The following is a 19,989-nucleotide window of genomic DNA, read 5'->3' as shown; positions in this document are numbered from 1 at the left end:
CAGGTAATATTAATGGGATCGTAGTAATCTTCGGAAGTGACCAACGGTCATAATTAAACTACGTGTAGCAATAAGTTGAAATACTTCCGTGTGCTTAAGTTAAGCTGAATTACTAGCGTGTGTACTATAAGTTGAAATATTTAAGAAATAGCGTGTACAGGACTTGAAATTAGAGGCGTGTACTTCCACGTGGTGAGTACTGTGTGAGTCTCAATCTGTGTATGAGACAAAGGATAAAGAGTAGTACTCGTCCATGGTATCAGTTGAGGACTAGTGTGTGTGATGAATATGTTCTTAATATTACTTTGCGTGATATGTTTCCGTGTGACGCTTGATTCAAACTATAATACTCTGAGAGAGAAGCAAGGTGAGTCAGCCGTCTATCCAGCAACGCCACTTGGCTTGCATTGCACAGGAAGACGTGCATATATCTCCAGAATTCATAGTAGGAAAGTAGAATTACGAAGTGGGGCAGTGTCGTGTGAAACTGGGATAAATATTAATTGAAGTGGGAAAGCTGAAAGTGATAATGTTGTGACTATTCCCTGTGTTGTATTTCATGTTGTAGTGTGGTGTATGTCATGTAATTTAAGTATGCGTGGTTTGCATGGGAGAGTAGCAAGGTAGTTTCAGAGGTAGTGGGTTATGCGTGTTCCTTTTGTACCGCTCGGCCTGGAGGAAAGTTTCGAGATGATGATTGTGAGAGTCGAAGTGTGAGATATAATAAAAGATCCACCATCCTATCCAGAAAGTGCACTGTAGCGTTAAATAATTACGAGACCATAAGATAGAGAATCACCAATGTAAAGCCATGCCCACTGGGCGGAATTTCTCATGTGTTATTGTTGTAGGTTATAGAATTAGTGTGTTTAGGTTATAGAATTTATCGGAATAAATAAGATAGTGAAAAGAAAAAGATTGGTGGCCTTTTCCTTCGAATTGTATGTTGTCATGATATCCAGAATTTATAATGTGTGCGCCATTCATATTCAGTGCGGTGGCGACGTGTTGATAAAAGCCGTTAAATAAAAAAAAAAGAAAATGTGGTATTGCCAGTGCGTAGTGAACAGTCAGAGTTCTGTAAATTACTGATAGTCAGAAGTGCGTTTCCGTTGCGTATTATTCATATAGGAGGATAATTTGTAACTTAGTTGTGAGTACGAGAGTTCATGTTACTCGATAAATAAGAATGAATCCACTCGCTTGGCAGACCACTCATCTTGCAGGCCTGACTGATTAATGCCACAGTATGAGCAAGGCATGTGGGTGCCTCTCAACTGGCGAGGAATGAGTACCCTGTACGCCGCTGCTTGTGGAGGTTTCAGTATGGGCTGTTGGCATGGTGCAACGTGCTAGTTGCAATCCGTAAGTAATTTTGGAACGACTGCCTTGGTGTATGTTTAAGACACACAGGCGAGATTAATTAGAGACTATCCAATCCAGTTTTGCTAGATCGGAACTGAAATCAGCAGCCTGCTGCTACGATGAGCGTAGTTATACTACTACGAAAGTGTGTGTCACCTCCTCAAGATTCCTCCGCTATCACCAGCCGTTATAGTTAGATTAGATTAGATTCAGTTGTCGTTCATAGACTCAAAAAAGAGATGATTCTCTTGGGTGTGGAACATGTCAGAAATTATAACATAAAAACATAAAACATTTGAATGTAATACTTACTACTCTGATCATTTGTCAGGAGATTGTGGAAACAGGTGATTTCAATGCGGTAAACTGGAACAGCTAATATTTACAGAATTAACATGCTGTCAGAATGAAACATTGTTATGCACTATTAATAAATTTGTTATACACAAAATACCTTATCTTGACTGTTGTGACCAAGTGCTGTCAAACCTGAAACCTAATAGACATTTTTATTTAAGCTGGCTTGACAGTCTCTGTTAAGATGTTCAACTATAGAGCTGAAAGAGTTTCCTATCAAAAAGTCTTTCAAAGTCTGTTTAACCGTGCTATATCTGAAACCAAGTTTTTAATGGCTAATGGGTTAATGGGCTATTTCCGAGGATTTTTACTCTGAGAAGCGTACCATTGTATGAGTGTAGATATTTCCTCGCAAACTTTCCACGCTGGACGGCAAACGACTAAAATATGGTTGGTCGGCGGGCAGAAGAATCTGCAGAGAGGGAGAATATTCCGTGGTTTCGAGAACAGGATTGGCCTTCTGTAGTTAGGAGGGAGGGGAGCCGAGTTTTGCTGGGAAGGCAGCAGTGTAGATGGTTCAAAAGGCTCTGAGCACTATGCGACTTAACTTCTGAGGTCATCAGTCGCCTAGAACTTAGGACTAATTAAACCTAACTAACCTAAGGACATCACAGACATCCATGCCCGAGGTAGGATTCGAACCTGCGACCGTAGCGGTCGCTCGGCTCCAGACTGTAGCGTCTAGAACCGCACGGCCACCCCAGCCGGCCAGCAGTGGAGAGAAGAGGTCTTTTGTGAGCGCCCGAGTTTGACGATCGCTCAATATCAACTTTTGTTGGTACAGACGGACTTTCTGTCTATGCTCACAGGAGATTTTATAGATAGAACAGTTAGGCACTGTACTGTTGCGAACTTATACGATTCTGTGCTTCGCCTCTGGGTAGGGAGTCGTCGTTGAGTACGTAGCTTTCAGTGATTGAGAGCACTTCCTCCGCCTAGAGTCAAGTCGAGACGTTATCTGAACTCCGTCCTTGTGGCTGGGAGTTCGCGTTTCTCGTCTGTAGAACACAAAGAGGAGAAGGCAGTATTTGTGCATACTAGTCAGAGGACCGCCTTCTGCCACCGTAGTGTTTGAAAGAGTTTATCGTGTGGCTGGAGTTCTTCCATCGTCGCAGACGTGTACGAGAGCCGTCACTCCGACGCACCGGTCGCAGCACATACGGTGATATTGCTGATTGCTAAGGCTTATTTGGGCTATAAGGCTAAACAGCTGTGATCACGTAAGTTTTTATTTCCGCTGAGGTTGCAGACCACTGTAGATCATCTTTGAAAGTAGTGTCTTCTAGTGTTTGGTACATAGGTGATATCAGTCATCTCGCGTTATTTATATTAGCTCGCGTATCCATAAAAAGGGGCAGATTTGGGCAATTAATCACTGATATTAGTTAGGAAATTAACTTGTGTCTTTTTTATGTCCATTGGACATTGATATATAAATATCTGTAAAATATGAAGGGGTGTTAATCTACAACAAACATACAAGCAGAAACAGCATTTATCATTTTATAGTTACTAGTTCCCTTAATCATTCATTTATGTTTATTTTGTAATTTATGTATTAAAGAACAAGAAGGAGGAGATATCACCATTAAGAGATCCTAAGATCTGCTTCAGCCGGTAGTCAGACAGGGCCAAATCTTCATTTTCGCATTCAGCCTTTCCATTGCGCACATTCATTTTACACCCGCTGGAGTATCATCTTGGAAGTATGACAAATGGAATGATCATGTAGACTGAGTCGTAAATAATTCAGGAGACAGAATTCGATTCATTGGCGTAACACAGTGGAGACTAAATCATTCGATTTCGGAATATTCATTAGGTGTGTGACACCTATACCAAAAGGGACTATCCGGGGCAGCAGTGTGTTTGATCCTTGGGAGGTTCTAAATATCTAAGATGACAAACAGATGAAGGTAGGTTGCAATTACCTATACAATATCGATAACCATTATTAAAGGAGGTATGTAGGAATACACACCGATCAACAAAAATTTTATAATACCCTTTCCTTTTGAAAATCATTAAACACAAAACAAAAATGGGCCGTGTCGCAAGCTTATATATCCAACAACAATTTTTTCGAGATTACCACACGCTAAGTACAACGACAAAATCGTCTGCTTCCCATGTGGAATTTTTCACAACACTCCTGAGATAGAACGTTGCTTCGCTTTGATGAGGGCTTCAATCCGTCGTGGCGCCCCATGGCTTAGATCATCAAGCCACGCGAGGTCCAAATTTTTCCACTTTTCAGTGTCGTTGTGGACGTCTAAAAACAGCTCGTTCCATAAATCCCCACATGTTCGATCGGGTTCATGTGCGAGGAACAGGGAGATCGCTCCATTCTGGTGATCCTAGCATGCTTACGAGAACAGTACACATGAGTTGTCATCCATCAAAATGAAATTGTTACTAAAAATTTGGCGATTTGGTCTCGCTATTGCTTGTAGGACCTCGTCTCTGTACCGCAGAGTAATGAAATTGCCCTCAAAGATCACGAAAGGTGTACGATGGTCCCATGTAATGCCAACCACTGTCGCACAGTGTTGCACAAAGGTGGGTTCTGTATTACCAGCTGTTGTCAATCAATATCTCTGCTATTATCAGGGTGCAAACAGATCTGAGTTTCGTCTTTAAACAACATGAGACGCCAATACTGTGAAGTTCATTCTGTATGATTTCCTGTTCATCTGTAACAGAGTCCATGGTGTTGTCTGTACAACGTTGTGATCGCCATGGTCGTTGGGAATGGAGTTTCGCATCATACAAACCTATCGTAACAATTTGATACGGTACATGACATCTTGTAACCTCCTCGAACGCCGAATTCAGTTCTGGAGTACACAGCCCACGGTTCCTTTGACTCAGAAATTGTAGACATCAATCATCCAGTGCACATGTACTGCCGGTGGTTTGTAATTCTCAGGCCGGCCGGTGTGGCCGTGCTGTTCTAGGCGCTTCAGTCTGGAATCGCGTGACCGCTACGGTCGCAGGTTCGAATCCTGCCTCGGGCATGGATGTGTGTGATGTCCTTAGGTTAGTTAGGTTTAAGTAGTTCTAAGTTTTAGGGGACTGATGACCACAGATGTTAAGTCCCATAGTGCTCAGAGCCATTTGAACCATTTTTTGTAATTCCCAACACTGTGAAATGGACCTGATTCCATATTTATGCTACATCACTTTGACTCTGGTGCACACGTCGACCATCTTCCATGGCTGACAAACCTTCTCGAGTAACTTGATGATGCGGACCCGACAGTGGCCGTGACTGACCTTCGTGGCATGATAAAAGTTCACTCTGCCGTTCCACAAACGTCTGTAATACGTCGGAGCTGAAATGGTTAAATCCATTCGAGTTTGACTTTCTACCCATAGGTAGCGCTTCGTGGTAACTGTACGTTTACAAACAACGTTAGAGTGACCTTCCAATCGATACAGGAAGTCACACTAACTAATTACAGCACGCCTAGAGGACTTTAAGCAGACGTTTATCCGCGTTCCACTCGTGAATGGAAAGAGAACAAACTCTAATATGTTGTACTATGGGAAGCACGTTCACTCAAACACTCCAAAGGGGTTTGCAGTGTATATAAGCCTATCCTCAATTAAGTTATAAATGTTTTATTTAAATCTGCACGTATGCAATTCGTTATCAATGTACGTTACTATCTGAAAGGAGCAGAAGAGATACTGGTCAGGTAAATGATGTAATAGACAACACTAATTCAAAGATTCGTATACGACCACTTAATGGCTCTGAGCACTATGGGACTTAACATCTGAGGTCATCATTCCCCTAGACTTAGAACTACTTATGCGTAACTAACCTAAGGACATCGCACACATCCATGCCCGAGGCAGGATTCGAACCTGAAACCGTATCAGCAGCGCGGTTCTGGACTGAAGCGCCTAAAACAACTCGGCCACAACGGCCGGCACGACTACTTACAACACCCACATTCGATTCCAACTTATGTGAACTAACGTATGGAATTAAAAGCAGAGTCACGAGAGGCAGTAGGATATATTATCACGTATCCTGCCCTGTTGTCTTTAGCCTACAGGGTCAGTGTTTATGAAAAAATCATTGTCATTCCGAAAAATTTCGCATCAGTCGTGTCTGTCAACTACACTACTGGCCATTATAATTGCTACACCAAGAAGAAATGCAGATGATAAATGGGTATTCATTTGACAAATATATTACACTAGAACTGACATGTGATTACATTTGGGTGCATAGATCCTGAGAAATCAGCACCCAGAACAACCACCTCTGGCCGTAATAACGGCCTTGATACGCCTGAGCGTTGAGTGAAACAGAGCTTGGATGGCGTGTACAGGTACAGTTGCCCATGCAGCTTCAACACGATACCACAGTTCATCAAGAGTAGTGACTGGCGTATTGTGACGAGCCAGTTGCTCGGTCACCATTGACCAGACGTTTTCAGTTGGTGAGAGATCTGGAAAATGTGCTGGCCAGGGCAGCAGTCGAAAATTTTCTGTATCCAGAAAGACCCGTACAGGACCTGCAACATGCGGTCGTGCATTATCCTGCTGAAATGCAGTGTTTCGCTGGGATCGAATGAAGGGTAGAGCCACGGGTCGTAACGCATCTGAAATGTAACGTCCACTGTTCAAAGTGCCGTCAGTGCGAACAAGAGGTGACCGAGACGTGTAACCAATGGCACCCCATACCATCACGCCGGGTGATATGCCAGTATGGCGATGACGAATACACACTTCCAATGTCCGTTCACCGCGATGTCGCCAAACACGGATGTGACCATCATGATGCTGTAAACAAAACCTGGATTCATTCGAGAACATGACGTTTTGCCATTCGTGCACCCAGGTTCGTCGTTGAGTACACCATCACAGGCGCTCCTGTCTGTGATGCAGCGTCAAGGGTAACCGCAGCCATGGTCTCCGAGCTGATAGTCCATGCCGCTGCAAACGTCGTCGAACTGATCGTGCAGATGGTTGTTGACTTGAAAATGTCCACATCTGTTGACTCAGGGATCGCGACGTGGCTGCAGGATCCGTTACAGCGATGCGGATAAGATGCCTGTCATCTAGTGATACGAGGCCGTTGGGATCCATCACGGCGTTCCGTATTACCCTCCTGAACCCACCGATTCCATATTCTTCTAACAGTCATTGGTTCTCGACCAACACGAGGAGCATTGTCGCGATAGGATAATCCGCAATCGCGATTGGTCTACAATCCGACCTCTATCAAAGTCGGAAACGTGATGGTACGCATTTCTCTACCTTACACGAGGCATCACAACAACGTTTTACCAGGCAACGCCGGTCAAGTGCTGTTTGTGTATGATAAATCGGTTAGAAACTTTCCTCATGTCAGCACGTTGTAGGTGTCGCCACCGGCGCCAGCCTTGTGTGAATGCTCTGAAAAGCTAACCATATGCATATCACAGCATCTTCTTCCTGTCGGTTAATTTTCGCGTGTGCAGCACGTCATCTTCGTGGTGTAGCAATTTTAATGCCCAGTAGTGTATTTGTAGTTGTAAATCAAGCGTGAATGTTGGCATTAAATTGAGTCTGGAACACCTCGTCCAACGTCAGCGATCTGAAGCGAAGCCACGTTGGACCAAGTAAATTTTGAAGCGATCCAAGGCGAAGGAGTGCAGTGCGTCACGTCTTCAGCGCAACAACGTTATCCTGCCCTCCCATTCGGCACAGTGCATTAATCTTAGACGGTCGAGAGAGATTTTTTGATGGAAAACTCATGTCTTAAAGTGTTAGACACTTACGAAACATTACCCACGACAACGGAATCAAGCTTATACACTGGGTGACAAGAGTCGGGGGATTACTCCTAATGACCACATTAGGAGACCTTCTTTTTCCCGCCTTAGTGCAGCAACTCGACATGGCCTAGACTGAACTGGTCTTTGGAAGTCCCTTACACAGACACCGAGCGTTGCTGCCTCTACAGCCGTCCATAATTGCGAAAGTGTTGTCGGTGCAGGATTTTGTGCTTGAACTGATCTCTCGATAACGTCCCATAAATGTTCGATGCGATTCACATCGGGTGATATGGGAGGCCAAACAATTTCCTCGAATTGTCCACAACGGTCTTCAAACCTATCGAGAAAAATTATAGCCCAATGATATGCCGTATTTTCAGTCACAAAATTTCCACCGTCTCGAAAGAGCCGAACATACAGATGACCCAGTCCATTCCATGTAAACAAAGCCCACACCATTACGGAGCCACGACCAGCTTGCACATTGCCTTGTTGACATTTTGGGTCCACTGGTTGGTGGGGTCTGCGCCACATTCGAACCCTACCAGCAGCTCTTACCAACTGAAATCGGGACTCATGTGACCAGGCCACAGTTTACCAGTCGTCTAGGGTCCATCCGGTAAGGTAACGAATCCAGGAGAGGCACTGCAAACTATGTCTTGCTCTTAGCACAGGCTGTTGCGTCGGGTGTCTTTTGCCACAGCCTATGAACGCCAGATTTCGCCACACTGTCCTAATGGCTACAGACCTCATACGCCCCAGATTGATTTCTGCCGTTATTTCACGCAGTGTTGCTTGTCTGTTAGCACAGACAACTCTATACAAACACCGCTGTTCTTTGCCGTTATTTGGAGGTCGTCGGCCACTGCGTTGTCCGTGGTGAGAGGTAACGACTGAAATTTGGAATTCTTGTCACACTCTTTACATTTAGGATAGCGAAATACTGAATTCCCTGACGATCTCCGAAATGGAATGTCCCTTGCGTCTAGCGCCTACTATCATTCCGCGTTCAAAGTCTTAATTCCCGGCGATCGGCCATAATCACGTCGGAAACATGTTCACATGAATCACGCGAGTAGAAACGACAGTTCTGTAAATGCGCTCTCCTTTCATAGCTTGTGCACATTATACTACCGGCATTTGTTTACGTACACATCGCTATCCTACGACTTGTCACCTCAGCGTAAATGTGGAGAGGCATACTCTTGGAGAATTTCACCACTTGTATGAAGAATTAAAGTGTCAGACTTTGATTTTCAAGGAGTACGCTAGTATGTTTCTTACAAGGTTTGATAATAAAGTGACCGCTATAGTACCTGTTATGCAACTGAAGCCCACCAATTTCCAGCGGCCTACTCCTGTTTATGAATAGTCTATGCAGACTTTAATTTGAAAAAAAAAAACACAAGACAAATTAATTTTTTTATTTCTGTATTACCGTAACAATATGTTTCAACAAAATTCTGTGCAAAGAATGTACACTACAGTGTTTCATAAATTTGTCATATATACAGATTGTTTCGTCAATGCCGGCCGCGGTGGCCGAGCGGTTCTAGACGCTTCAGTCCGGAACCGCGCGACTGCTACGGTCGAAGGTTCGAATCCTGCCTCGAGCATGGATGTGTGTGATGTCCTTAGGTTAGGTAGGTTTAAGTAGTTCTAAGTTCTAGGGGACTGATGACCTCAGATGTCAAGTCCCATAGTGCTCAGAGCCATTTGAACCATTTGTTTCGTCAACATATCCACCCATCACACAAACACACGCACATACATACATACATACATACATACATAAAAACATACATATATATAGATACATACACACCAACGGGACGGTATTAAACAGTTATTACAATTTTTATTTCTTTTATCCACAATACACATCCTTCTTGAACAGCGTTAATGAAAATTTCAGATATTACGACTTGAGACGCAAAACGCAGACTGCGTTCACTTCTTGAGAAAACAGCAAACCAACTGATTCCTCGAAACCCTGCGCTTGTGCTGTCACTAAAAACAGTTCAACATGTGGCTTGTGTTTGCGCCACGCATGTAGCAACAGTTCCGGTCTCGGAAACTGACATACCGCCGGGATAGCGGTATGTTTACCACATGCCTCTCCATATCCGCATTAAGTGAGGATGAGACGGTGGCCGTAGGTACCTTCAGGAGAAGTTTAGGTTTTTCTATGTAGCAACAGTTCCTTCATGTGGGATCACGCATACGAAAAATCCGAATAACCATGCTGTTGATCTTCTTGTCATTAATTCACAAAAGATTATTTGCTCGTCCTTTCTCCCAGAAAAGGCGATAATGTAATGGAAATTTATTCACCGTAGATGGTGAAAGCATTGACGTAGAAGAAACATAAAGGTCATGTACAGTATCATTATATTTCGGGCTGAAATTAAAGGTAATAAATGAGCAGAAAACTACATTTTATTTGTGTTCCTTTCCCTATTTTAAGGACATCAAATCTTGTTAACGTTGAAGTCAACTGTGAAGAGCAATGAATGCAATAACCAGAAACAAAAGATGGTGTGTCGACCTTCGACTTCATGTTGAATTACCCTTTCTTTAGCATAGATTTCGAGATACCACCGAGAAAATAAAACAAGGTAATCAGATCCGTTTTTAAACTCTGTTACTGTGTATACGAGTGGACGCAGCAAAATAAAAAAAATCATCCGATCATGTGTCAATGAGCCATTCTCGACATGTGGTATGGGTACGAACGAAACAGCGAGACCAGGCGCCAAACTGAATATACCTGTCACTTAACATGTATATTTGATTAGTAGCTTTCCTCCATGTCTTTCGTTCAGTATTCATAATACGTTAAAATCCAGGACCTACATAAACATTTCTGATTTATGCATTTCAGTGTGCTTCATCCGACCTTTCAATGCTTTCGATCATCCATTAATATCCAGTTGGGCACTTATATGTTAAAATAACTTTTTTCAGGAATTCCATCGTGAACGAACCACCTTTCCCTCTTACAGCCAATCAAGATCCCAGTATCAGTGAGGGCTCGATGTGAAACACTCCCTAGAGGGCGATCGGAATAGGCCTATCCATTCTGTACTCCGTTTCACTACGTATTTAGGATCACGGGTCCAGCTATCACCCCCGAGAGGGGCGTAAATGCTTCCCGGCCATGGCCACTGTACTCAATGCAGTTTATCTAAAGGCCATTGAAGGATTCTACGAGAATATCTTACGATCGGTCCGATTCCATCTCTAGCAGATTTCCGTTCTTGGTCTAAATAGCATTCTACGATTTCAGGAAACGAACAAAACGATATCACGCTAACACATAATACACAGAACAGCTTCCGTACAAATAATTTCTACTTGTCGTTATCACCTATGAAACCTACGAATAAAGAGTGGCACATCGGAAAGTAAGATAGGAAGATTAAGATTCAACTGCTGGTAAAGGTCTCACCTACTTGAAAGCATGTTAGTTTGCCAAGCAAGGGGTAAGAAGTCAGCTCTGGCATCTTTGAAGGAAATGTCCCAGTATATTGATAAAGACCGTTTAACAGTTACTTGTAAATCGTGATTTTACCGTAGACACGCGGAAACTAAGGTCTCTAATCTCTGTACAAAACGATAAGTGCAAACTAAAATGTATTTTGACTTTACGACTGGTTACAGTATTTAACAGTACTAGCTTCAGGTGCTGCCTAGTACGTTCAAAAGTGTTGCATAATATAGACAATGCATAATTCTATTGTCATGAAGGCAACCTAAACCCTAACTACTACCTAGCAAAATTCATTTCTATATCACCACTGCTGTTGTGTATACATGTCATCACATCACATGAATAGTAGGCTGAAAAGTCAGCACAAACTCTCAAGTTGTGATTACGTACAACATAGCATGAAAAATTACAAATGTATTAAATATTCTTAGTACAAGCAATTACATCTCTGAATAACTGTATAGTACAAATAATCCAATCATCATCACAAATAAACGTAATTTATTAAATAGATGAAAGGAACCTCCACGATGATTGCAATAAGAGAAGAACAAGAAATGAGCAGCAACCATATGGGTGCACCCAGGGCAAGATCACGAGATGTTACGAAGTGCACTGACGGCTGATCCTTTCACAACCGGTCTCCATTCAAATGGACTGCATTCCGACCGATCTTTCTCAAGACCATTTATTTTTATTGCCATAAACATCGGGGGATTTTCCCGAGTGAAAGAAGATTTAGTAGCAAAAATATGTCAAAAATATACACGCAACATTCTATTAGTCCAGGAGACACACAGGAGAAGTACTAAAAAACTGTCCAAGAATTGATGGTATGGAATTAATACTGGAAAGGCCTCACGACAAATACGGCAGTGCCATCTTTGCCAGACCTAACGTGATTATCACATCAACCTCACTGATTGAAGACAACAACATCGACCTCCTTACGGTGCAAACTCCATTCTTCTGTGTAACATCGCTCTAAAATCCACCAGATGCCAATTTCTGCATTAAAACACCAGCCAACTTATACGATCAGGGCGTGAACTTTGCCATAGGCGATTTCAGTTGCTGAAGTACATCATGGGGATACCCAGATACGACCCAAACGGAACGGGTCTAGAAACATGGGCTGAAACTCATGACCTACATCTGATCCATGATTCGAAGCTTCCATCTTCTTTTAACAGTGGCAGGTGAGGGTACAACCCAGACAAAATCTTTGTTTGTTGAAAGGTAGCTGTACAATGTATTGAGACTGTAGGAGACCCCATCCCCTGTACCCAACATAGGCCTGTAATATGCACTGTGAATCCTGTAGTAGCGCCTGAAGAGGTACCATTCAAGAGCCGGTTTAACTTCAAGAATGCTGACTGACAGAAGTTCAGTGAAGAGCTTGACTCAAAAGTCATAAGCATTCCACCACTACCTGAAATGTGCGAAACCTTCATCAAATGTGTCCAACAAATTTCGAGGAAAACTATTCCGAGAGGATGCAGAACTCAGTATGTTCCAGGTATGTCCAGTGACGACAATCTCTTAATAGAAATATACCGAACTCTCTATGAAGAGGATCCATTTGCAGAAGAAACGATCCAAGCTGGTGAAATATTGCTGCAAGCCATTTCAGCCACTCGCAAGGCCAAGTGGAGTAACCTGGTAGAGAAACTCGACATGAAGCTGAACAGTAGACAAGCCTGGAAACCGATTAAAAACCTGAGTGGCGACCCTGTAAAATCACAAGACAATGTTACGAGTGTGACTCCTGCTAAAGTGGCATTCCACCTCCTGCAGAACAGCAAAATAAAAGGAATGACGCCAAAGAAGCTCTTCAGCGCGACCCTTGAAACAGAGCATTATTTTCTTAGGGATCCCTTCTCCATGGCTGAACTCGAAGATGTCATCTGCAGTTTGAAGATGCATAAGGCTGCAGGTGTCGATGATCTTAGAGTTGAGCGGGTAAAGAATTTCGGCTGTAAAACAATGGAGTGGCTACTAAACCTAATGAATGCATGTGTCGCCAAGCTACACATCCCCGAAATGTGGCGGAAGTCTCGAGTCATTGCAATACTTAAGCCTGGGAAGGAACCAAACGATCCAAAAAATTTTCGACCTATCTCCCTTTTATGCCACACCTTCAAGATATTAGAATGGCTGGTACTTAACCGAATCAGTGCCACCCTCGAAATGAAGTTTATCCCACAACAAGTAGGCTTTCGTGCTGGAAAATCATCCTGTAATCAGATCTTGAATCAAACCCAGCACATCGAGGACTGTTTTGAGCGCGGTGAGATTACTGGAGTCGCTTTTGTTGATCTAACAGCTGCATCCGATACTGTGAATCATAGGAAACTGTTAAAAAGAGTTTATGGCCTTACTAAAGACTACCAACTAACATCCCTTATTAGCACCTTCCTTCAGAACAGAAGATTCCAAGTTTCATTACAGGGTAAGAGGAGTAGATGGCGAACGCAGAACGTTCTCCCCCAAGGCAGTGTGCTTGCTCCAGCACTGTACAATATCTACACAAAAGATCAGCCCATATCAGCAAGTACAAGGCTTTTCATCTATGCCGATGACTAAATTCAGGGGCCAACCTTTAAAGAACCACAGGTAAAATTGTCTCTAGCAATGGATGAACTCTCCAAATACTATGATGTCAACCACCTGGAGCCCAATCCCAATAAAACTCAAGTGAGCGCCTCCCACTTACGAAACAGGGAAGTGCAGCAACAACTGGATATCACACGGCGAGGAGAGCAACTGAAACATTGCCCAACACCATTCCACCTAGGTGTCACACTGGACAGGCCTCTGACGTACATGCAGCAATGTCTAAACGTGAAACAGAAAGTCATTGCTTGCAATGGGATACTTAAGAAGCTGATTGGCAGCAGCTGGCGAGCCAACCCGCACCTCCTAAGGACTTCTGCACTTGCACTTTGTATATCAGCCGCTGAGTACACTGCTCCTGCGTGGAATGCTTCAGCTCATGCTAAGAAAGTCAATATTGCAGTCAACGATACTTCAAGATCATCTCTATACTTGAAGCCAACACCAGTGCAGAAATTGTGTAAGATTGTTGGGATAGCCCCACCCAACATCTGGAGGATCAATGCTGCAGACAATGAGAGAACAAACCAGGAGAATGACCACCCTGATCCTCTGTATGGTTATCAGGCAGCAAGATCCCGCCTTAAATCCCGCAAACGTTTCCTTGCTAGGACTGCGGCCCTGGAGGGAGCACCAGAGGCAATTCGTCTTGCAACATGGAAGAGCTCACTGCGCGTAGATGTATCAGCAAAAGAAGAACTAGCTCCTGGCATAAACTTACAATACCCTGTATGAAGGTCCATCTACCGCCAAAGTGTGCGCGTCCCCTGATGCAAGACCCGCCTGAAGAAATGGGGAATGCTTCCAGTGAGCGCATACACCTGTTGCGGCTGCAGGGCTGAAGAAGATCCAAGCACCTACTTGTATGCCCCCTCCTGGACAACCCGTGCACAATACGTTTTAGAAATGCTAAGCGAACACAGAAATGAATGAGTAAATAATCACAAGAAAAATCTTTCGGATATGTTATGGAATAAAATAGACAAATTCAACTAATACTATTAAAAGTGCAATAGTGTGTCATAAATCCGTATGAAACACATGTCAGTGTCAAAATTTATGATCCACACAGAAAATGGCGTAAAGGAAAAGTAATTTTATTCACTAATATGGAAGAGTGTGTATCACTAATGATTCTGTGTTAGTTGACTTACAAGGTGGTCTCTGTGGATTCTCATTTAGTACAATTTGTGGTCACTATTCCACTTATGTCAACCTCAAACACAATCCTGTCATTTTCGATAAAGGTACTTAACGTTGCTTTTACATAAGAAATTCACATTATTTAAATCTCCTGGTAATACAAAACTATGCATGTCTTTAGCAAGGACAAACGTAACTTTCACACATTGCAAATATTCTTTCCTCGAGTGCAAATGGCAAATCATTTGTTAAGTCAAAAGTACTAAATTTTTCATAATATTTAAACATTCTGTTAAGTCAACACAATCTGCGGCAGTAATACAGTGTTCTTCAGATTTTTTTTTCAGTTGGTGCCAAAAATCCTTCTGATACTTCTGCCACCTGTCAATCTGCATTTAATTACAAAATTTGAAGAGTTTTCCCCGCACACAATCATTTTTATAACCTTTTGATGTTAAATAATTATCAGTCCATGTTCTAACCCCATTATCTACTGGTACCTCAGTTGTTTCCTTTCCACTTTCTTAAACTACAAAACAGTCTCTTCATCAACATCGACTTCTCCACTGACTGCATTACAATCTTCTACATCATTAATTGAAAAATTTGTGCTTTTCTCTACTGGATATATAAAACACATCACGATCTTCGACAGTAACTGCAGGGTTAGTTTCAACTACTAAAACAGATTACTTTGGTCAAGATTTTGTATACATTTCCGACTTTGCCTGGAACATTCTCAATGTGAAGTTTTATTTCGTTACAGTCAACATTTAATGTTCCTACTAAAAAAAAAAATTTCATTCTTATCTTGCCCCTCGACACTAACATTCAAAATTTGCAAATTTTCTGAATCATTTTGAAAACCAATTTCTGTTTTTTACAGGATTGTACTACTCTAGGTCACAGAGTGTACAAAAATCCTACTAACACAAACAGGTATTTAGACAACACTTCGCACCACCACCCAGCCCAGAAGCAAGCAGTACTCAGCGTTCTGTCTTCACGTGCCTTGCGTATCAGCGATGGTGACAACTTGGAAACGAAGTAGAATTGGAAGTCATTCCCTCATGTCTTAGCAGATGTCCTATCATCCTGTCCCTTCTCCTTATCAGTGTTTTCCACATATTCCTTTCCTCTCCGATTCTGCGTAGAACCTCCTCATTCCTTACCTTATCAGTCCACCTAATTTTCAACATTCGTCTATAGCACCACATCTCAAATGCTTCGATTCTCTTCTGTTCCGGTTTTCCCACAGTCCATGTTTCACTACCATACAATGCTGTACCCCAGACGTACATCCTCAGAAATTTCTTCCTCAAATTAAGGCCAGTATTTGATATTAGTAGACTTCTCTTGGCCAGAAATGCCTTTTTTGCCACAGCGAGTCTGCTTTTGATGTCCTCCTTGCTCCGTCCGTCATTGGTTATTTTACTGCCTAGGTAGCAGAATTCCTTAACTTCATTGACTTCGTGACCATCAATCCTGATGTTAAGTTTCTCGCTGTTCTCATTTCTACTACTTCTCATTACCTTCGTCTATCTCCGATTTACTCTCAAACCAAACTGTGTACTCATTAGACTGTTCATTCCGTTCAGCAGATCATTTAATTCTTCTTCACTTTCACTCAGGATAGCAATGTCATCAGCGAATCGTATCATTGATATCCTTTCACCTTGTATTTTAATTCCACTCCTGAATCTTTCTTTTATTTCCATCATTGCATCCTCGATGTACAGATTGAAGAGTAGGGGCGAAAGGCTACAGCCTTGTCTTACGCGCTTCTTAATACGAGCACTTCGTTCTTGATCGTCCACTCTTATTATTCCCTCTTGGTTGTTGTACATATTGTAAATGACCCGTCTCTCCCTATAGCTTACCCCTACTTTTTTCAGAATCTCGAACAGCTTGCACCATTTTATATTGTCGAACGCTTTTTCCAGGTCGACAAATCCTAGAAAAGTGTCTTGATTTTTCTTTAGCCGTAACGCCAGAATTGCCTCTCTCGTCCCTTTACTTTTCCTAAAGCCAAACTGACCGTTACCTAGCGCATTCTCAATTTTCTTTTCCATTCTTCTGTATATCATTCTTGTAAGCAGTTTCGATGCATGAGCTGTTAAGCTGATTGTGCGATAATTCTCGCACTTGTCAGCTCTTGCCGCCTTCGGAATTGTGTGGATGATGCTTTTCCGAAAGTCAGATGGTGTATCGCCAGACTCATATATTCTACACACCAACGTGAATAGTCGTTTTGTTGCCACTTCCCCCAATGATTTTACAAATTCTGCTGGAATGTTATCTATCCCTTCGGCCTTATTTGACCGTAAGTCCTCCAAAGCTCTTTTAAATTCCGATTCTAATACTGGATCCCCTATCTCTTCTAAATCGACTCCTGTTTCTTCTTCTATCACATCAGACAAATCTTCACCCTCATAGAGACTTTCAATGTATTCTTTCCACCTATCTGCTCTCTCCTCTGCATTTAACAGTGGAATTGCCGTTGCACTCTTAATGTTACCACCGTTGCTTTTAATGTCACCAAAGGTTGTTTTGACTTTCCTGTATGCTGAGTCTGTCCTTCCGACAATCATATCTTTTTCGATGTCTTCACATTTTTCCTGCAGCCATTTCGTCTTAGCTTCCCTGCACTTCCTATTTATTTCATTCCTCAGCGACTTGTATTTCTGTATCCCTAATTTTCCCGGAACATGTTTGTACTTGCTCTTTTCATCAATCAACTGAAGTATTTCTTCTGTTACTCATGGTTTTTAGGCGGAATATTAATAACGCTAATAAGAATGACGAGGAACCGCCTTCTCCCTCCGTTAGGTTACCTTTCGTTTCTGGGGTCATTGACTGCATAAGCAGAATTCTAAAGAAAAATGGTACTGATACATCTTTCTTTACTCAGAACAAATTAAAAGATATTTTTCCAACGGAGTTCGGATGCACCTAATTGCCTCCACAATGTAGGCGCCTATCAAGTGACTTGTGGCTGTGGCAAAGTGTATATAGGCGAAACTGGAAGAACTGTTGAAGAACACATCCGACTAAAACAAAGTTCAAAATCAACAGCAGCGAAACATCATGAGAACTATAGCTCTAACATCGATTTTAATAACGTACGTATGCTGGTTAAAGAAACAAACATTTATAGAAGAAAGAGCCGAGAAGCGGTTGAAATTTCCAAGAATGCATCTAATTTCAATAGAGAGGACGGCTATAGGCTTCCGGCGTCATGGCTCCCCGCCATCAAGGAAGTCAATACGCGGCCGCGGTGTACGAGCGTCATATACAACGCGCTGCAAGTCACGTCGGCGGACAGTAATATTTTGGGTAAACATTTCCCCTCTCTTGCTCTGTCCGTTTCGAATTTAGCCAGTAGTGATGACCAACCAATAGCAGTAAGAGGCGTATCAACCAATAACCCTTCTCCAGCGTAAGTGGAATAGTGCTTTTCTATCCAATGACGATAGGCCACCAATAGTATCCACAGGAGATTAGTTAACAACGCCCCTTCTTTTCTATCAGAGCGGGAATATTAGCCTATGACTATGGTCCACCAATGGTAGCCATAAGAATCGTAACCAATACTACCACTTCTCCAGCACGAACGCCGGAAATCTCCCCTTTATAAAAGGACGGGACACTCGTCTCTGACAGTGTTCTAGCAGCTGTGGACACAGGAAGACCCTGAGGAAGATCGCAGCAGAGGGGTCGAAACGTCGATCATTTTAGAAGAAACGCGATGAGGCCTAATAACCCAGAAGATTTTAACTTCAAGATCTTATGTCACTGGTAAGAGGGAGATCCCTCTATAATTGTTAGAATCAGTTTTTTTCCATTTCTCATGTAGCAGATGTATTAATACCGATGTCCATTCTGATGGCGGGTGTTTCCTGTCCAAAATTCATTTATTTATCTTGACAAAGAATAATGTTGTCAGTAGAATATTTCCACAGTTCAAGCAACTGTATTGTTTTATCCTTATGCTCTGTTGTTTTTAAGTTGTTACATGATTTCCCTGATTTTCTCCATTGTTGGTGGCTTGGGTCTGGTTGTATTTGGTTTACATTATCAAAATGATATTCTTCTTCTGGTGGATTGCAGTTGTATAATTCTTTGATGTAGTGTGCAAGTATTCTGAAGTTCTCCATGTTACAGCATGCATCATTTTGTGTTTTTGGATCTATAAACGGTAAACATGGTGAGATTACCTCTTTGAGCAATTTTTAAATGTTTTATAAAAGTTCCTTGATTGTTCCTGTTTAAAATGTGACTCAGCTGATGTTACTTTACGTTTTACACGTTGTAAAGCAATTTTTTGAGACATTTTGTTGGATGTTTCCTTGTTCCTCTAACATTTTCCTGTTCTTATCGTTTTTATTTGTGTTCCAGGTATTCAAAGATCATTGTCTCTTTATAATTAACTCATCACAACCATCGTTCCACCAAGCATGTTTCCATTTCTTTTTAAGAGGGATAGTTTCTCCTGCGGTCTTAATAATGTCTTTCTGAAGTTTTTCGCATCATTTGGCTACACTTTTTTCCAGTTGCATTTCGAAACCATTTTCTCTAGATAACTTCTGTATGTCAAACTTTCTGGGTTTATATCGGTTCTTTTTTGTGAATATTGCTCTAATCTTGAATCTAATGATGGACAGGCAGTGATCTGAATGTAAACCGACGCTCTTGGCAACTTTTACATTGAGTTCCTCCACTGCCGAATGTCTACTTACAACATGATCGAGTTGTTTCTCACCATAAATGAGATTTGATGATACCCACATAATTTCTAGGATGGTTTTTTGAAGAATGTAGATTTTTGTAGTACTTTATACTGGCTGCATAGGCTTAAGAGTCTTTCTGTATTTGTGTTGGTTCTTTTACTTGCAGGAAGTTTTCCTACTATAGATCTGTGCTGATGTTCTTTGCCACTTTGCGCATTAAATTCTCGGAGTAGCAGTGATGTGTCTTTTAATGGAATGTGATCTGGGGTGCCTTAGATGGTCTGCCGAAAATTCTCTGTTTCTTCCGTCCGGGTTCTGTTCTCCTCATTTATCAATGCACGAACATTTAAAATAATGTAAACTTTCTTTCATGATTTAAATGTTGGTGCAAAAAGCCTTTCATCATTTGATTTAAAGTCTGTTATTGAGTTTAATACGATTTGTTTACAATGAAACCTGCCCCAAATTGGGGTGCATTTTTCATAACTATTTTTTTGGTTTTCCCTTA

The sequence above is a fragment of the Schistocerca piceifrons genome, chromosome 2 (assembly GCF_021461385.2).
Source record: "Schistocerca piceifrons isolate TAMUIC-IGC-003096 chromosome 2, iqSchPice1.1, whole genome shotgun sequence".
Classification (NCBI taxonomy): Eukaryota; Metazoa; Arthropoda; class Insecta; order Orthoptera; family Acrididae; genus Schistocerca; species Schistocerca piceifrons.
The sequence above is the reverse complement of the archived record's forward strand: the minus strand, read 5'-3'. Positions refer to the sequence as shown.